Raw genomic sequence first — 14878 nt, 5'->3', positions numbered from 1 at the left:
GAGTTTGGAAAAAAATTAGTTTATAAAGAAAAGTAAAGACAGCGTTTATCATTCCATAAATGTAATGCTTATAAAAATTTTTTTTTTCATTCAAACACTATGTTTTTAAAGGAGAAAACATCGTTTTTAAAGAAAAGTGAGGATTGTGTTTATCATTTCATAAACGTAGTGCTTGTAATTTTTTTTTTCATTCAAACACTACATTTTTAAAAAGGAATAAATGTTGTCTTTAAAGAAAAGTAAAAATGCACTCATTCCATAAATGAAGTGTTTGTAAAAATTATTATTTTTTTCATTCAAACACTACGTTTTTAAAGGAGAAAATGTCATTTTTAATCAAAGACTACATTTGTACATGTATAAATGTTGTGCCTATATAATAAGGTTAAAGACTGAATTTCCTTCCCCAAAAACGTCTTCTTTAATTAGATAGCTACACTTAGTAAACAAAAACATGGTGCTTGTAGCTTCTTTAAAACCCAAACGGAGTGGTTGGTTATTTTTCAAAAACTAAGTTTATTGTCGTAGAAATGTAGTGTTTATTACAAATACTGTGTTTATATAAGAAAACATAGTCTTTGAATTGACTTCATATTTGATTTTAATTTTTGGTCAAAGAATATGTTTATATTTTAAAAAATAATCTTTGACTATTATATATTTTGTTCATAATATACCACCTAATTTTTAACATTATAAAAATGAAAATCTTCTTTATTTTTGTTATTTAATGATTATCATGGGTTTAATTTTAATGACTTAATTGGTAGTTAAAATATTGATTACATGTTATTCACATGTAATTAAGATATTATAATAAAAAACTTTTATTATATAATCTAAGATTTTGCGAACCGAATATAAGAATCCAATATTCCCATAATACAAAAAATCACCCTTTGTCAAAAATTTAGACTTCCTTGAAAATCACTTTTCTTCTTGAAATCTAGAATTTCACAAATCAAACACCTCAGAGAAAATTTTTTCCACTTTTTCTTTTCTTAGGCCATGATATTTTTGGGTAGGGTTGGGGTTGGCGGGGAGCGGTGGACGCTCACGGGCGAAGTCTGTGTAATAAAGTAAAGAGAATGAGAATGAGGTGTTAATAGGTTGGAGAAAGTGGGGAGCATCAAAAGCTTTTGGCAACACACTTCACGGGTGCTACACTCTCAAACTCATATTACTGCTATAACTTATCTTCATCATAAAATAATAGCACGTCCAAACAAAAATTAACAAATATTATGTCATCGCTAATAAGTAATAAGAAGATCAGAGCAAAGAGATAAAACCATTCATCTAAAATAAAAAATCTTTTCTCTTACTCTTATCTACAAAAGTCTTCATCCAAACAGAATATGGGGCTTAACTCAAATTGTTAATTTACTTTTTTCATAAAGTGAAAATTTGTTAGTTTGAGATTTAAATTCCTAGCTCTTATAATTTCTTTTTTTTTTATTCCTTTAAACTTTGATCTCCTTTTATAAATAAAAAATTCATCCTATTTCATCTTTTTGCCTTCTTTCCCATGATTGCAAGTATTATATTTTCTTTTTATGATAAGATTAAGAATCAAATACATTTAATTTAACTTAAAATGTCAAAGCTATAAAGTTTTGTTAACGATTCTCTTAGAATTATTAGTTAATGTTACTATTAAAAGGAAACTCATTCCTAAAACCAGGTATTTTTAATGCTAAAGGTGAAAAATCTCATCTCATCTTTGTAATAATGGAGTTTATCACAGAAAAAAGATAATTTCGATACTCAAAGCCAATCATACCATGCATATAATAAACAGATAAAAAAAATTAGGTGGAATGCTTTATTCTAACTACTCAATGCATTTAACTAGATATTATTCCAATGTCCATATGTTCAAAATTTATTTTTGTCAAGAACAAAAAAGCTAACCTGCTAAATGTAGTAATAAATTGGAATTTCTTTGGCCAAAAATGAAATTATATGAGAAGCAAATTGGCTCAAGTGTTTCAGGTTAGAACCGCTAAATGCTGGTTAGGGTATTAACTTTTATGTTTGATTTTCTTAGAAATTAAATATTGATGAATCCAACATTTCACTAGATCATTCCATTATTAAAAAAAAAATTGAATATTTCACAGATTACTTGATTATTGACATCTATTTTCTTTTCTTTTATTACACAATACAAACATGAGAATTTTAAAACTAAAAAAGCATTGATCATTGACTTTAGTTAGCTTTGGATAAACAAAGATGCTTTTGATTTGATAATTTATCTGAAGAATTTGAGGCCTACAAAAATGAAGGGGTTACTTTCGTTTTGAATCACTGTGGTTTAATTTGATTTCAGACACAAGTTAGAGAATCAATGGGGGCCATTGTTTTGATTTTGTCCAATTTCCCAGGGTCCTACACGTTCCTTAGCTTCCAAATTGATGCATACCAGCCATTAAAATTTACCATCGTAATCATCGTTGTTTAGTCAATTAATACAGCATATATATCAAGTTGGTAAATTTTCTATACTAAATTTGTGTTCTGAAAAACAAGATACTACATTAATTAGCTACGACTAATGATTATTTTTATGCTGTGTTTCGTACGTGTCTAAACCATTCATACCTCTCTTTGTCACAAGCAACGCTTCTAGACTTGGAAGGCAATGGTTTTAAATACGTTTGATTTCTTTAATTTCAAATCTCGAAAAGTACGTGATAACAAAAGAATTATTTATCTATCGGCATGAGACAATCTAATTTAAATTTGGTTTAACGATATTGAAGGAAGATTATTCAGAGATGAATTGAAAGTTAAAAATTTAAAAATTTTACCGAAAGAAAAATAAAACTGCTTCCTGTTGGGAATAATGACTCAAATCTCATAAGAGATTTGTTTGGGATTTGTTAGAGATTTATTTGGGATTTGTCAGATATTGCTTGATGGACAAGAAGACTTGCAAAAGAAGAATTCAAAGAGAAAGAGGATTCTTAATAGGTAAGTTTGACTTACAAGAGAAGAATTCTAAAAGGAAAGGGATTCTTAATAGGCAAGTTTGACTTACAGGAGAAGAATTCTAAGAAGAAAGGGATTCTTAATGGGCAAGTTTGTTTGGTTATAAATAGGTGAAGTCTCTACACGGTTAGGTATGAGAAAAAGATGTAAGAGAGTTGTAGGGTTTTGTGGGATAGACACCCCATAGGAGTATTGTGGCTCTACGTCTTATGGGTGTGTATGTTTGTTTGTGAGTGGACTAGAGGAGATTGAGAGGGTCCACATAGGTATGATGTATGGGAACATATGGGTATGTGTTTGGTTATGTTGAAAGAGTGCACAAGGGTTTGGGTTTGTGTTTGTTTGGGTAGAGAATACTTCATAGGACTAGAGGAGATTGAGAGTGTCTTATGAGTATTGATTGTTGAGTGAGGTTGATGATATGATGTATGTTTGTAATTCTCTACAACTAGTGGATCTTGTTTCTCATCCGTGGATGTAGGTCAGTTGGACCGAACCACGTTAAATTGTTGTCTCTTGTATGTTTGATTTATTGTTTGATTTCGCTTCCGTTGGTGCGATTGGATTGGAGGCTTTTAGCCCAACAAATCCTTCATTACTCATAACATGTCAATAAAATTTATTTTATAGAATCATTCCGTCCGAATGTTACATATGAAGAAAAGCTTCTTTTGCTTTGCGAAAGCCTGTCAATAAACATTAGAATGAGAAACCGAAGACGATCGAGCGCACTGCACGTGAAGTATACAAATTTCAATGACAGATCTTCATTGCAGCATGTTTACGTTAAACCATTTGCCCCGCCACTTGAGTGGCAAAACTAGGGTGGGATATATATATATATATATATATATTATATTAGTTTCGAAATCAAGAACTCTTCGTTATTATAAATTTTTTTAGCTATTAGTTAAAGAGGTGGACAACAGAGATTTTATATTTTGAGTCATTGTATTCCTCCTTGTAAAAAAACCATTGCCTAGTTTTATTATTGATAAATTGAGGCCAAAACCTTTGGATTAAAATAAAAACATCTCTAATATTAAAATTTGTATAGTTAATATATGTTCGATATATAAGTTATATATTATCAATGTATAAAATTTTTTAATTTAAAAAAGTAAATTGTATAGGAGGTTTTTTTTTTAATATTTTAACCATTCATTAATAAAGTATCAGAACTAGTTTACTAATAATGTATAAATTTAATAGACTAATAATGTACCAAATATATATTCAATGTATTGACTGTGTATAAATGTTATACGCTATCTAATATTAATGAATCATGTAATGAAATATTATAAAAAAATAACTTTAAATATAAATTTAAAATTGAGTGGATTTATTTTAAGTTTAAAATTAATTTTTATGAGATGTCCCTTACATTGTATAAATATACAATTACATCTAACATAGACTCGAGAGAAAATTGAATTTTTAGTACTTATTTTCAGTACAAGTTGAAGCAAAGAGAATCAGGGGGTAAACTTAAAGAGAAAAAAAAAAAAAAAAAGAGAGAGGAAGGAAAATAATCAGAGAGCTCTCTTCAATGAAGAAACAAGGCTGTGAGATTGAAGCAGTTGGTATCAACTACCAGATCTATAAACAAAAGAGAGAAAACCCTTTTAGAATCTTCAACAAAAACCAGCTGCAAGTAAAACAGCAAGAGGTTGATCAAGAACTACAACAACAGCCATCATCGAAGTTTGAAGAAGCATGTCCTGGAATCCGATATATTCTGAAGGATGTAAATTTCAAAGCAAAATCATGGGAAATCCTCGCCATTGTTGGTCCCAGTGGAGCAGGAAAATCTTCCCTACTTGAGATCCTAGCTGGGAAACTCACCGCACAAAGTGGTTCCATTTTCGTCAATCATAGCCCCATTGATAAAGCTCAATTCAGGAAAATCTCTGGCTATGTCATGCAGAAAGACAACCTCTTTCCCCTCCTTACAGTTGAAGAAACCCTCATGTTTAGTGCCAAGTTACGTTTAAGGCTTCCTCAAGCTCAACTGAGCTCTAGGGTCAAGTCCTTGATCCATGAACTTGGACTGGGGCACGTAGCCATGACTCGAGTTGGTGATGATAGGGTCCGTGGAATATCTGGTGGAGAAAGGCGCCGGGTTTCCATTGGTGTAGATGTGATTCATGATCCGAAAGTGTTAATTCTCGATGAACCAACTTCGGGTCTTGATAGCACATCTGCTCTTCAAATTATTGACATGCTCAAGGTCATGGCAGAAACCAGGGGAAGAACAATAATTCTAAGCATTCACCAGCCCGGTTTTCGCATTGTCAAGTTATTCAATTTGATACTTTTACTGGCTAATGGCTCAGTTTTGCATCAAGGCACGGTGGATCAGCTTAGTGCAAATTTGAGGGATTTTGGTTTGCAGCTTCCTCTTCATGTCAATATTGTTGAATTTTCTATTGAGTCTATTGAAGCTATTCAACAACAGCGAAAGGGACAGCAAGAAGTGCAGCCACAGGGTTTTTCTGGTCCATCACAACAATGTAAAGGCGAAGAAGGTGAGAGCAGAAGTGGTAAATTTACACTGCAACAGCTATTTCAGCAATCCAAGGTTGTTGACGAAGAAATTGTCAATTTTGGGATAGATTTCCCAAGAGATTTCGCCAATTCAAGATTGCAGGAAACCATGATTCTCACACATAGGTTCGGGAAAAATATATTCAGAACCAAGGAGTTGTTTGGATGCAGGACAATCCAAATGCTGATTTCTGGGCTTGTTTTAGGCTCCATCTTCCATAATGTCAAGGATGATCTTACAGGAGCAGAGGAAAAAGTAGGTCTCTTTGCATTTATATTGACATTCTTACTGTCTTGCACCACAGAAGCACTGCCGATATTTTTGCAAGAAAGGGAGATTCTAATGAAGGAAACCTCATGTGGAATCTACAGAGTTTCATCATATGCAATCGCCACCGGGCTTGTCTATCTACCCTTCTTGCTCATCCTAGCTATTTTATTCTCAATTCCGTTATACTGGATCGTGGGGCTAAACCCAAATTTCATGGCATTCATGCACTTCCTGCTGTTGATTTGGTTGATTCTCTATACAGCAAATTCAGTTGTGGTGTGTTTCAGTGCTCTTGTGCCTAATTTCATTGTTGGAAATTCAGTGATATCCGGCGTGATGGGGTCGTTCTTTCTTTTCTCCGGATACTTCATATCAAAGCGTGGGATTCCAAGTTATTGGATTTTCATGCATTACATATCGCTTTTTAAGTATCCATTTGAAGGGTTCCTGATAAACGAGTTCTCAAATTCAGGGAAGTGCTTGGAGTACATGTTTGGGAGTTGCTTGGTGACAGAAGAGGCAATACTCAGAGAAGAAGGGTATGGGGAAGAAAGCAGGTGGAGAAATGTGGTCATAATGGTGTGCTTCATCTTGCTTTACAGGTTCGTTTCTTATGTCATTCTTAGATGTAGATGTTCACAGGGGAGTCTCAGGGCAGCACTTTCTTGAACAATCCTTTCTCTCTCTCTCACGTGTATGTTAACAAGATGGTTCACATGATTTTGGAATTACATAAGATATAGCAGCCAAAGGAGAAAGAAATAATGTTAGTAACAGATTAATAAGACAGATTAATAATGTTTACGAGGCTTGTTCTAGTATTGTCTTTTCAAGCTACAATGTATAACTCTTGTCCATTTTTCATTTTTGCATGAGAAAACTATTCTACACTTTCTCTGTTTCATTTTGTATGTTCCTATTTGACTTTCATATATAGATATTAGGAAGAAAGTTTTGATTTTAGCAAATTTTAATTTCTTTTATAAAATTGATGTTCCATGCTTTTTAATACCAAAAATTGTAAATATAAATGAAAAAAATTTGGATTATAAAAAAGAAATAAAAGTATGCGAGTGTTTGAAAAAGAAAACTAACAATTTTAAGACTTTCAAAGAAGAAAATAAAAAATGCAACAGAAGGTTGGTTGAATTGTCCCTATGAGGTTATTCTAGCTGGAATTTAGATCATGTTGAAAACACAAGCTCATTAGAGTTGAGAACATCCACCCTGTTTACTAAACAAAAGGGATCAAATCCATATTAAACACATTATTTTGTACAACAATTTGTTAGATTTTAATGAGAGCACAAAATTTTGCAGCAAATAAAGCAAAATATTGTAAGAACATAAGACCAAAAACCATATCCACGTCAATAACATATAAATCTCATTTAAGTTGATAACAAAATCACAAAGTCATGAACAGTAAGGAAAACATATAGCATCATAGCTGTAAGCTGCTGTAACTTGACTCAATGCCAAAGCTTGGACTTGATAGGCAGCTTTGTATCACTCAAGCATGCCTTACAAGGTACAAGAATGAAAGATTAATAGGCGTACATCTTGACCTTGATCATTCTTGTAGTGCCAAGGAATTTTATTCATTGTCATAACCTATAGATCTTAGAACTAATTTATTAGACATAACACATAGAGTTACCACCAATCTTTTTTAATTGGGTATGATTGGTCATTTAAGTGAATTTATCATTTTTAAGGTTATCCTAAACTTGATTAAGGTTCCCTAAAAAAAATAAAATTTGGTTTTCTAAATAAAATTGGATTTGAAAGATAGATTACATGTTATAGCCCACAAATTGATTCTAATTAATCTTAAATTATTTTTTTAGCCTTAATTAACATGATAATAATTTATTCTTATTATTTATTATTTATATTAATTTTAACATTTAAATATTAAAAATACTTTTAGGTTTTCTCTAACATTTTGTTCAACTCCTTAAAATTACTCTTCACCTCAAAAATATTCAAATAACATACATATTTATTTGAATAAGCATCATAATCAGATTTATTAAATATTCTGTAAAACTCAAATTATCCCATTTTATTGCTTACAAAAATTATTTACAAAATTAATACCAGATAATCATACAAACATTTTTACAATTGTACAAGATCACAATTTTTATTACATATCGCATATTAATTAAATAAAAACAAGAATAATAGAATAATAAAAAATAAAAAATAGCCAAAAACCTTGGAAATCGATTTGAATTCAAATCGCGGATCTGGTTCAAGACTCCAATAGCACGCGAATCCTTCTCTCTTTTCTTTTCTTCAAAACGCTGCACTTAATGACAATAGAGAAGCCAAAATTTCACTCGACGTGTAGGGTGGCTTTAAGTTGGGAATTGAGAATGAGTTGTTCTAGCAAACTTTCAAGATACCTTATATATCCAACATGGAATATTCCACTATCAGCTCTCAATCTAGGATCATCTGTTAATGCATATAGGCATTGGATGAGATATGAATTCCCTTCATTTGTCCATGAATGGTTACCTACCCCCGAGCTTTTTATTTTTTATTTTGGTGGGTGAGCCTCTTTCAGATTGAGAATGATTGGCACAAGATGAAGACATGTTGATTTTCTAATCATATAGTTAGACATAATGCAATATATCATAAAATCAAAAACTAAAGAAGATTAAAATATCTGTATTAGGTCATAAAGTAAACCAATAAACATGGAAAGAAAACAAAAATTATTGAAAACAATTGTCAAATACATTGTACACTCATCAAGAAAAAAAATACATAATTATATATTCAACAAAGGTAGAAAACAAATTGTATATTCAACCACATCATACAAACATAAATTAAACCAAGAAAACATGATAACAAATAAACAAAAATCTATAATGTCCTTATCTCTAGGATTGCAATTAATTTGTGAACATCTCATGTGCTAGATTATCTCAAAATTGAGTCTAAACATCAGTTGGCTCAACATGCATAATCAAAATTTGATGTTCAGATACATCTAATTGGTTACTACTTCCTTCAGCAACATCACCTTCAATAGGGTCAATTACCATCTCAGACCTAATAAAATTATGAAGAAGGCAACAAGCAAAAACGATTCGACATTATGTCTTTATTGAATAAAATGACTTCTCCCTTAAAATTACCTATTTAGCTTTCAATATACCAAAATATCTCTCGATACAATTTCTTTCTTAAGAATGTTTCGCATTGAAATATTCTTAAGGGGTCATTGGTTGAACTCCTAGCCTCCAATCATTTAGATGGTATCTTTGACCTTTATAAGGTGCCAAAAAACCTTTTCTATTTGTGTATCAGGTATCACATAAATAGTAATTACTTAATTTAGTGGAACAACATTAATAAACATAAACAAATGTGTTCCATGCTAAATTAAATCAAAGTATTAAAACTAATACCTTATGAGATCCTCAACCCATTCTTGCATGTAATGGCATCCCTTAGCACTTTTCCATTTGCTGTAAAATCTTTCCATCTCGATAGAACATATATGAATTGCATTTTTAGGGTGCAAACACCGTATGTAATGGCATCCCTTAACACTTTACCATCTATTGAAAAACCTTTTCATCCCGATAGAACATATATGAATTGCATTTTTAGGGTGCAAACACCAAAGATATTCGTAACAACTTCATTTTTCCTAGTCTTGTATCTAAGCTTGTCAACTGTGTCTACATTAACCTTGATATATGTCCTATCTAAGACATCCAAACAACCATTGAACCATTTTTATCTATTATCTATTAAATTCTCTAGTATCGGTATAATTTTTTAAACAATAGGGTATGTAGTCTCAAAACAAAATTTAACATAGTATGAAATTGCCTACTAATTATCTTTCCAAATTTAGCTACTTGATGCTTCATAACCCTATTTTTTGTATGATAGGCAATGATATGGAGGAAACAATAACTAGTTCTTCCATTGACATATGTCTATATGCTTGTAATTCCCCTTCTATTTGAAATAAATGATATAATTTTAGAAAAGCTCTACTATCCATTCTAGTATTATCTACACTCTATCTATTACTTTAAAAAACCATTGCATTTAAGTTTAATTTTTTAATATGTAGCCTATCGTAAGAGATTCTACCATAAGATACTCTACATTATTTTCTAAGTTTCATTCCAATTAATGTTACAACAAAAATTAGTGACAGATGCAACAAAATCTCCATCTGATTCAAATGTAAAATAAACACAACAACTAATTACATCTTTTTTCTTGGTGATAAATGAGTCATAACTATTTATAAAAATGATTCTTGTTAGAGTTGAAAACATAATTAGAAAGAAAATTTTTGCATATCATAGATGGAGTGTATCACACATCCAAAACCAAAACATAAACCAATAATAAAACATTTATGGATGAAGGAGCTAAAACCAAAATGAATATCATCTTTGATATATCAACATATTTTCAATCAAGATCTAAACAAATAAAACAAGAAAAAATTTGAATCAAACGAATAATGCAGAATAGGTAATTATGTAACAAATAGTAGACACACCATTTATTGAAAAAAAACATAATAAACTGAATAGTATGAAGATTAAATGATAAACGTTGAAGCTGATGTTGTTTGAAACAAAAATGTATTTGTTTAAAGCTCTACTATGTCGAAATAAAAATAAGAAAGTGGTCTTTGTTATTCAAATATGATGAAGACATCAATTACGGTATTTCTTTATACAGAAATGTCGTAATAGTTATGAAAAAAAACATTCTTCTGAATTTGATTGGACATTACAATGTTCATAATGTCATAAACATGATTTTTGAAAGGAAAAAAAATTTAACTTACTTAATTAGTGCATTGATTTTGAAACTTACGGGTACTGTTAAGAATTTCATAGTTTTCTTAAGAATTGGATAACCCCGAACCAAATGTAGGAATTAAATATTCATAATCAAGATTTCAAGGAAAAATTTTTAGATTCCTCCAAACCAAACATCCCCTTAATTTGTTTAAGACTAAAACCAAATCCAAAGCTTAAATAGTAAATTCAAAATTAAATAGATAATTAAAACTCAAATTTACTAACGGACTTTCAACACTCAAATTTGAAAATAGTGGAAACACCTCGAATGAAATGGGATATCTACAGCAAGATCCAACGATTGATAAGATCACATCTTCGTGACAAAAGGTGTAAAGATATAATTGATTGATAGAATTGATATGAATAATTATTAAAATTTTAATTATTCACAAAAAAAGTTCTAAAAATATGTAAAATTATATCTAAAAATAATAAAACACATTAAATCTATATAAAAAATAAAAAACTATTTTTATATAAAAAAGGTCCAAAATTATATTAGCCAAACAAATTAATATTTCTTCTTAAAAGCCAAAAGCCAAAAGCCTAATGTCTATTTAACTATATAATATAAAAAATACCTACTCATTTAAAAAATATTCCAAATACGCTTGTCAGTTACATAAACTGTGTAATTAAGTTTCATTTAATGTTAAACGTTAGATGTTAGATATGTCATTTATTTTTCTCTTGTGTTAAGCTAAGTAATTTTCAATGCACATAAAGATGTTTTACTTCGAATGAAATATTTTAGAATGGTATTTGGTCATTTTGAAGATTATTATAGTAATTTAATCATTGAGGTGATTTTATTACTAAGGTGATTTTATCATTAGTAGATCACCTTAGTAATTTGAAATCGCTTTATTTTATTAACAATAATTAATTCAAAAGAATTAAAGATTATTGTATTTGGTATTATTAAAATAAAAATATTTTATTTGAAAGTACTAAAATAACCATGCCTATTGTAATAGTTACAAAATTTACTGATTTTTATATTTTTTTTATGATAATAATTTATAAAATATTTTATTTTATTTAATTAAAAATAAAATATAATTACATGATTAAATTAAAAATATATATTTATTGGTAAGTAAACTAATTTTTATAATATAAATTATATAAAAAATATTTGAATTAGAAAATAAAATTAATCTATTAAAATCATAATAAAAGAAAAACATATATATATATTATACATAAGACACTAAAAAAGTTAAAAGAAATCCTATAAATTATTTTTGAACTTGTTATAATAAATATTAGTAAAATGAAAATATAAAAATTTATAATGTAAAATAATTATAATTTTTAGAAGAGATAAAATTTTAATTCACATATTAGATATGCAATATTGACTATCGTTAATTTTACCTTTCACTTCATTTCAGTGATAAAAGTTTTTTTATAATTTTATATAAGAATTAAATCACTATTCAAGGCAATGATCTAATCACTTTCAGCGATCCAAATCATCACCACATAGGATCATCAAGTGTTACTAAACACGATGAAATTTGTGAAGTTCCTTATTAAAAATGATTTAATAAAAATTTTAATAAAAGATACAAACTAATATATTGTTAGAATTCAATGATAATATCAATAATATGAATATATATATATATATATATATATATTGAAAACATCATTTCTAATTCAAGTTTGATAAAAACTTATTCAACAGTAAAATTTTTATCAAAAATTGTGCTAAAAATATCTATCTAAAAATATTTCAAATTTTGACTTTTAATTGTAAACTTTTTAAAAATTGATTTTATTTTATTTTAAATATATTATTGATTAAAACATAAAAAATACTTTTAAAAAACTTTGATAGTTAAAAGAATCATTTTTTTGTATTTTACAAAAAAAAAATCAAAATACTAAAAGTCAAAGTTTAAAAATTTTGATAGTAAATAGTCAATTTCAGATCTTATTTATGAAATAAAAACTTATTTACTTCATTGAGTTGTATAACAAATTTCCATTAAACTTTCTTTTCAATTGTCTACTTTTGTCATGTTGTCACTTATTTAGCAAAAATTATGCCATAGGGCATCGGCTTAGACTTGATAAGACATGTTATTTTTAGTTGATGTATAACATCTTGATTGTTGTTGAATTTATGATTAACAAATGATAAGTAAAAAAGAATAGTGACAAGTCATAATTCCTTAAAAAATCACTTTGACCAGTGGGATGCAGACGATATAACTTGGTGGAATTAATTACTAAGTCATCGACCACCTTTCCACTAGATTATTTTTTAATTACAACTAACAATTCCATTTTTAAGAGATAATTACCCATTTAATTCATTAATAATAATTAAAACTTATCTCATCTTTTTCAACCTCAATAATTTGGCATCCACCTTTACTTAGAGATTTTTTAAAACCCAAGTTGAACAATGGTGTAAAGATATCGAGGCCACCACAATTTTGTGTAGACAAATTTTTTTTTAAATACATGTAATATTTAGCTCTATAAGAGGGTAGTCCATTTTCTTTCCATTAATAATAATAACAATTGGACTACTTTGGTTAATGCAAACATTTTTTTTTTCTAAAATCAATAAGTTCAAATTGAATTTTACTAGCTCTCATTGGATTTAAAAATTAATTATTTTAAATATTTTTTATTATTTTAATATTATTTTAATATTATTTTAAATTTATTTAGATATAAAATAATTATTTTTATTTTATAAAAAATTTAAAATATATAAAAACTAATAAATATATATATTTCGATTCAATTCATATATTTTTAGTTTTTTACTCCTTGAAGCGAATTGAACTTTAACATATAATATTCGAACTTAAATCGAATCATAAAAGAAAAATATTGATCTAAAAAATCAATCTGAGGCTGCCTGCTCGTTTTCCATAATTCTGGTATGTGAACATATATTGTACAAGTGGCAAGCAAATTGGCTTTGAACTTTTGATGATTGAGCTATCATTAAACTTTTATTACCACAATTTGAAAAACTAGGATGCCATATTATTTTGTGAAAGAAAAAATTTTCATTTTAACTTCTAAAAAATATCATCATTTTAATGAAATAAGTATTGAGAAAGAAAGAACATGCCCAATATATGTGTGAATGCATTAAAAGGTATTTGCTCCAAGACACATCTCAAGCTTTAGAATTTTTCATTGATTCCAAACAACTTTTAATCACATTAAGCCTATCATTCTAGAATTGTAACCATGGAAATATTTAATTTGCTCATAATAATCTTTAGCTTCAACCAAAAAGTCTAACAAACATTACCTATAACTTCCAATTTTGTTGATTTCTTGTATCAAAGCTTCTACCCTCTCAACCATTCCCCTTGCTTTTCTTACTGCTTTGCAAATATGACTAACTAGATGCTCTATGTATTCTTGCCTTCTCAAGCTTTTTGCCTTCCACTTCATGCGAGCATCCATTTCGAGAGTACAAGTGTATCACTAATCTTTCTCCTTATTTTACCATTCTTTGATAATTGCAAAAATATGGTTCTATAGTCTTGTAATTGTTGCTCCATCTCCTGAATTACCTAGCAAAGTGATTCCTTATCCTTTTGAATTTCACAGTGCTTTTTTTTTATCTTTTATCTAGGCCTTTAATCTCGTTTTTTTTTTTGGCATTTTTCAATCTTGCTGAAGCTATCGAATACAAAACCCTCATAGTTTTGCTATTCTCGAGAAATTCTAATGGCTTTTTCCTTGCTTTCCTTGACTTTGTCCTTTCAAAGTTGTATCTTTTCTTGAAGTTCCATCATCCCCCTATGTTGCTTACACCAAGTCTGGCACCCCTTCCCTTATTTAGTTGGATTCACATCTTTTTGTTTTCTTGATATAAATCCTTTAGATCATTTTTTGCCACATCCTAATCTTGCATTGCATTTTTAAGTCTACTTTCTTAGGCTTTCACTTCATATTTCAATTATTTTATCTCCTATCGGAGTCTTAAATTCTTTTTCTTCAGTTTCTCTTTTTTCACTTCAAGTTCTTGCTTGATGAGTTTAACTTCTGACAATGGTTCTTTTGCCTATAGGTCAACTTATTAAAATAAGAAATAATCTAGAGAAAGCATAATATTTTAAAAATGTTTTGCCTTCCAAATCGAGTAATCGACAGTGACTTTGATAAAGATAAGTGCTAATCTTAGCCTTTGAGTTTTTTTCCATAC

General features: G+C 28.9%; 1 pseudogene across 1 annotated transcript; it reads left to right on the top strand.

Moving 5' to 3' along the window:
- Positions 1 to 4425: 4425 nt before the first annotated feature.
- Positions 4426 to 6722, top strand: LOC111300624 (ABC transporter G family member 5 pseudogene; annotated as a pseudogene). Its single transcript, XR_016329527.1, has one exon. The product of XR_016329527.1 is annotated as an ABC transporter G family member 5 pseudogene (transcript).
- The last annotated feature ends 8156 nt before the right edge of the window (positions 6723 to 14878 follow it).

This window comes from Durio zibethinus, chromosome 18 (assembly GCF_047325235.1).
Source record: "Durio zibethinus cultivar Kanyao isolate XHJ-2024 chromosome 18, ASM4732523v1, whole genome shotgun sequence".
Classification (NCBI taxonomy): domain Eukaryota; kingdom Viridiplantae; phylum Streptophyta; class Magnoliopsida; order Malvales; family Malvaceae; genus Durio; species Durio zibethinus.
Note: the sequence above shows the minus strand (reverse complement) of the source record. Positions and strands in the feature narration are given on the sequence as shown.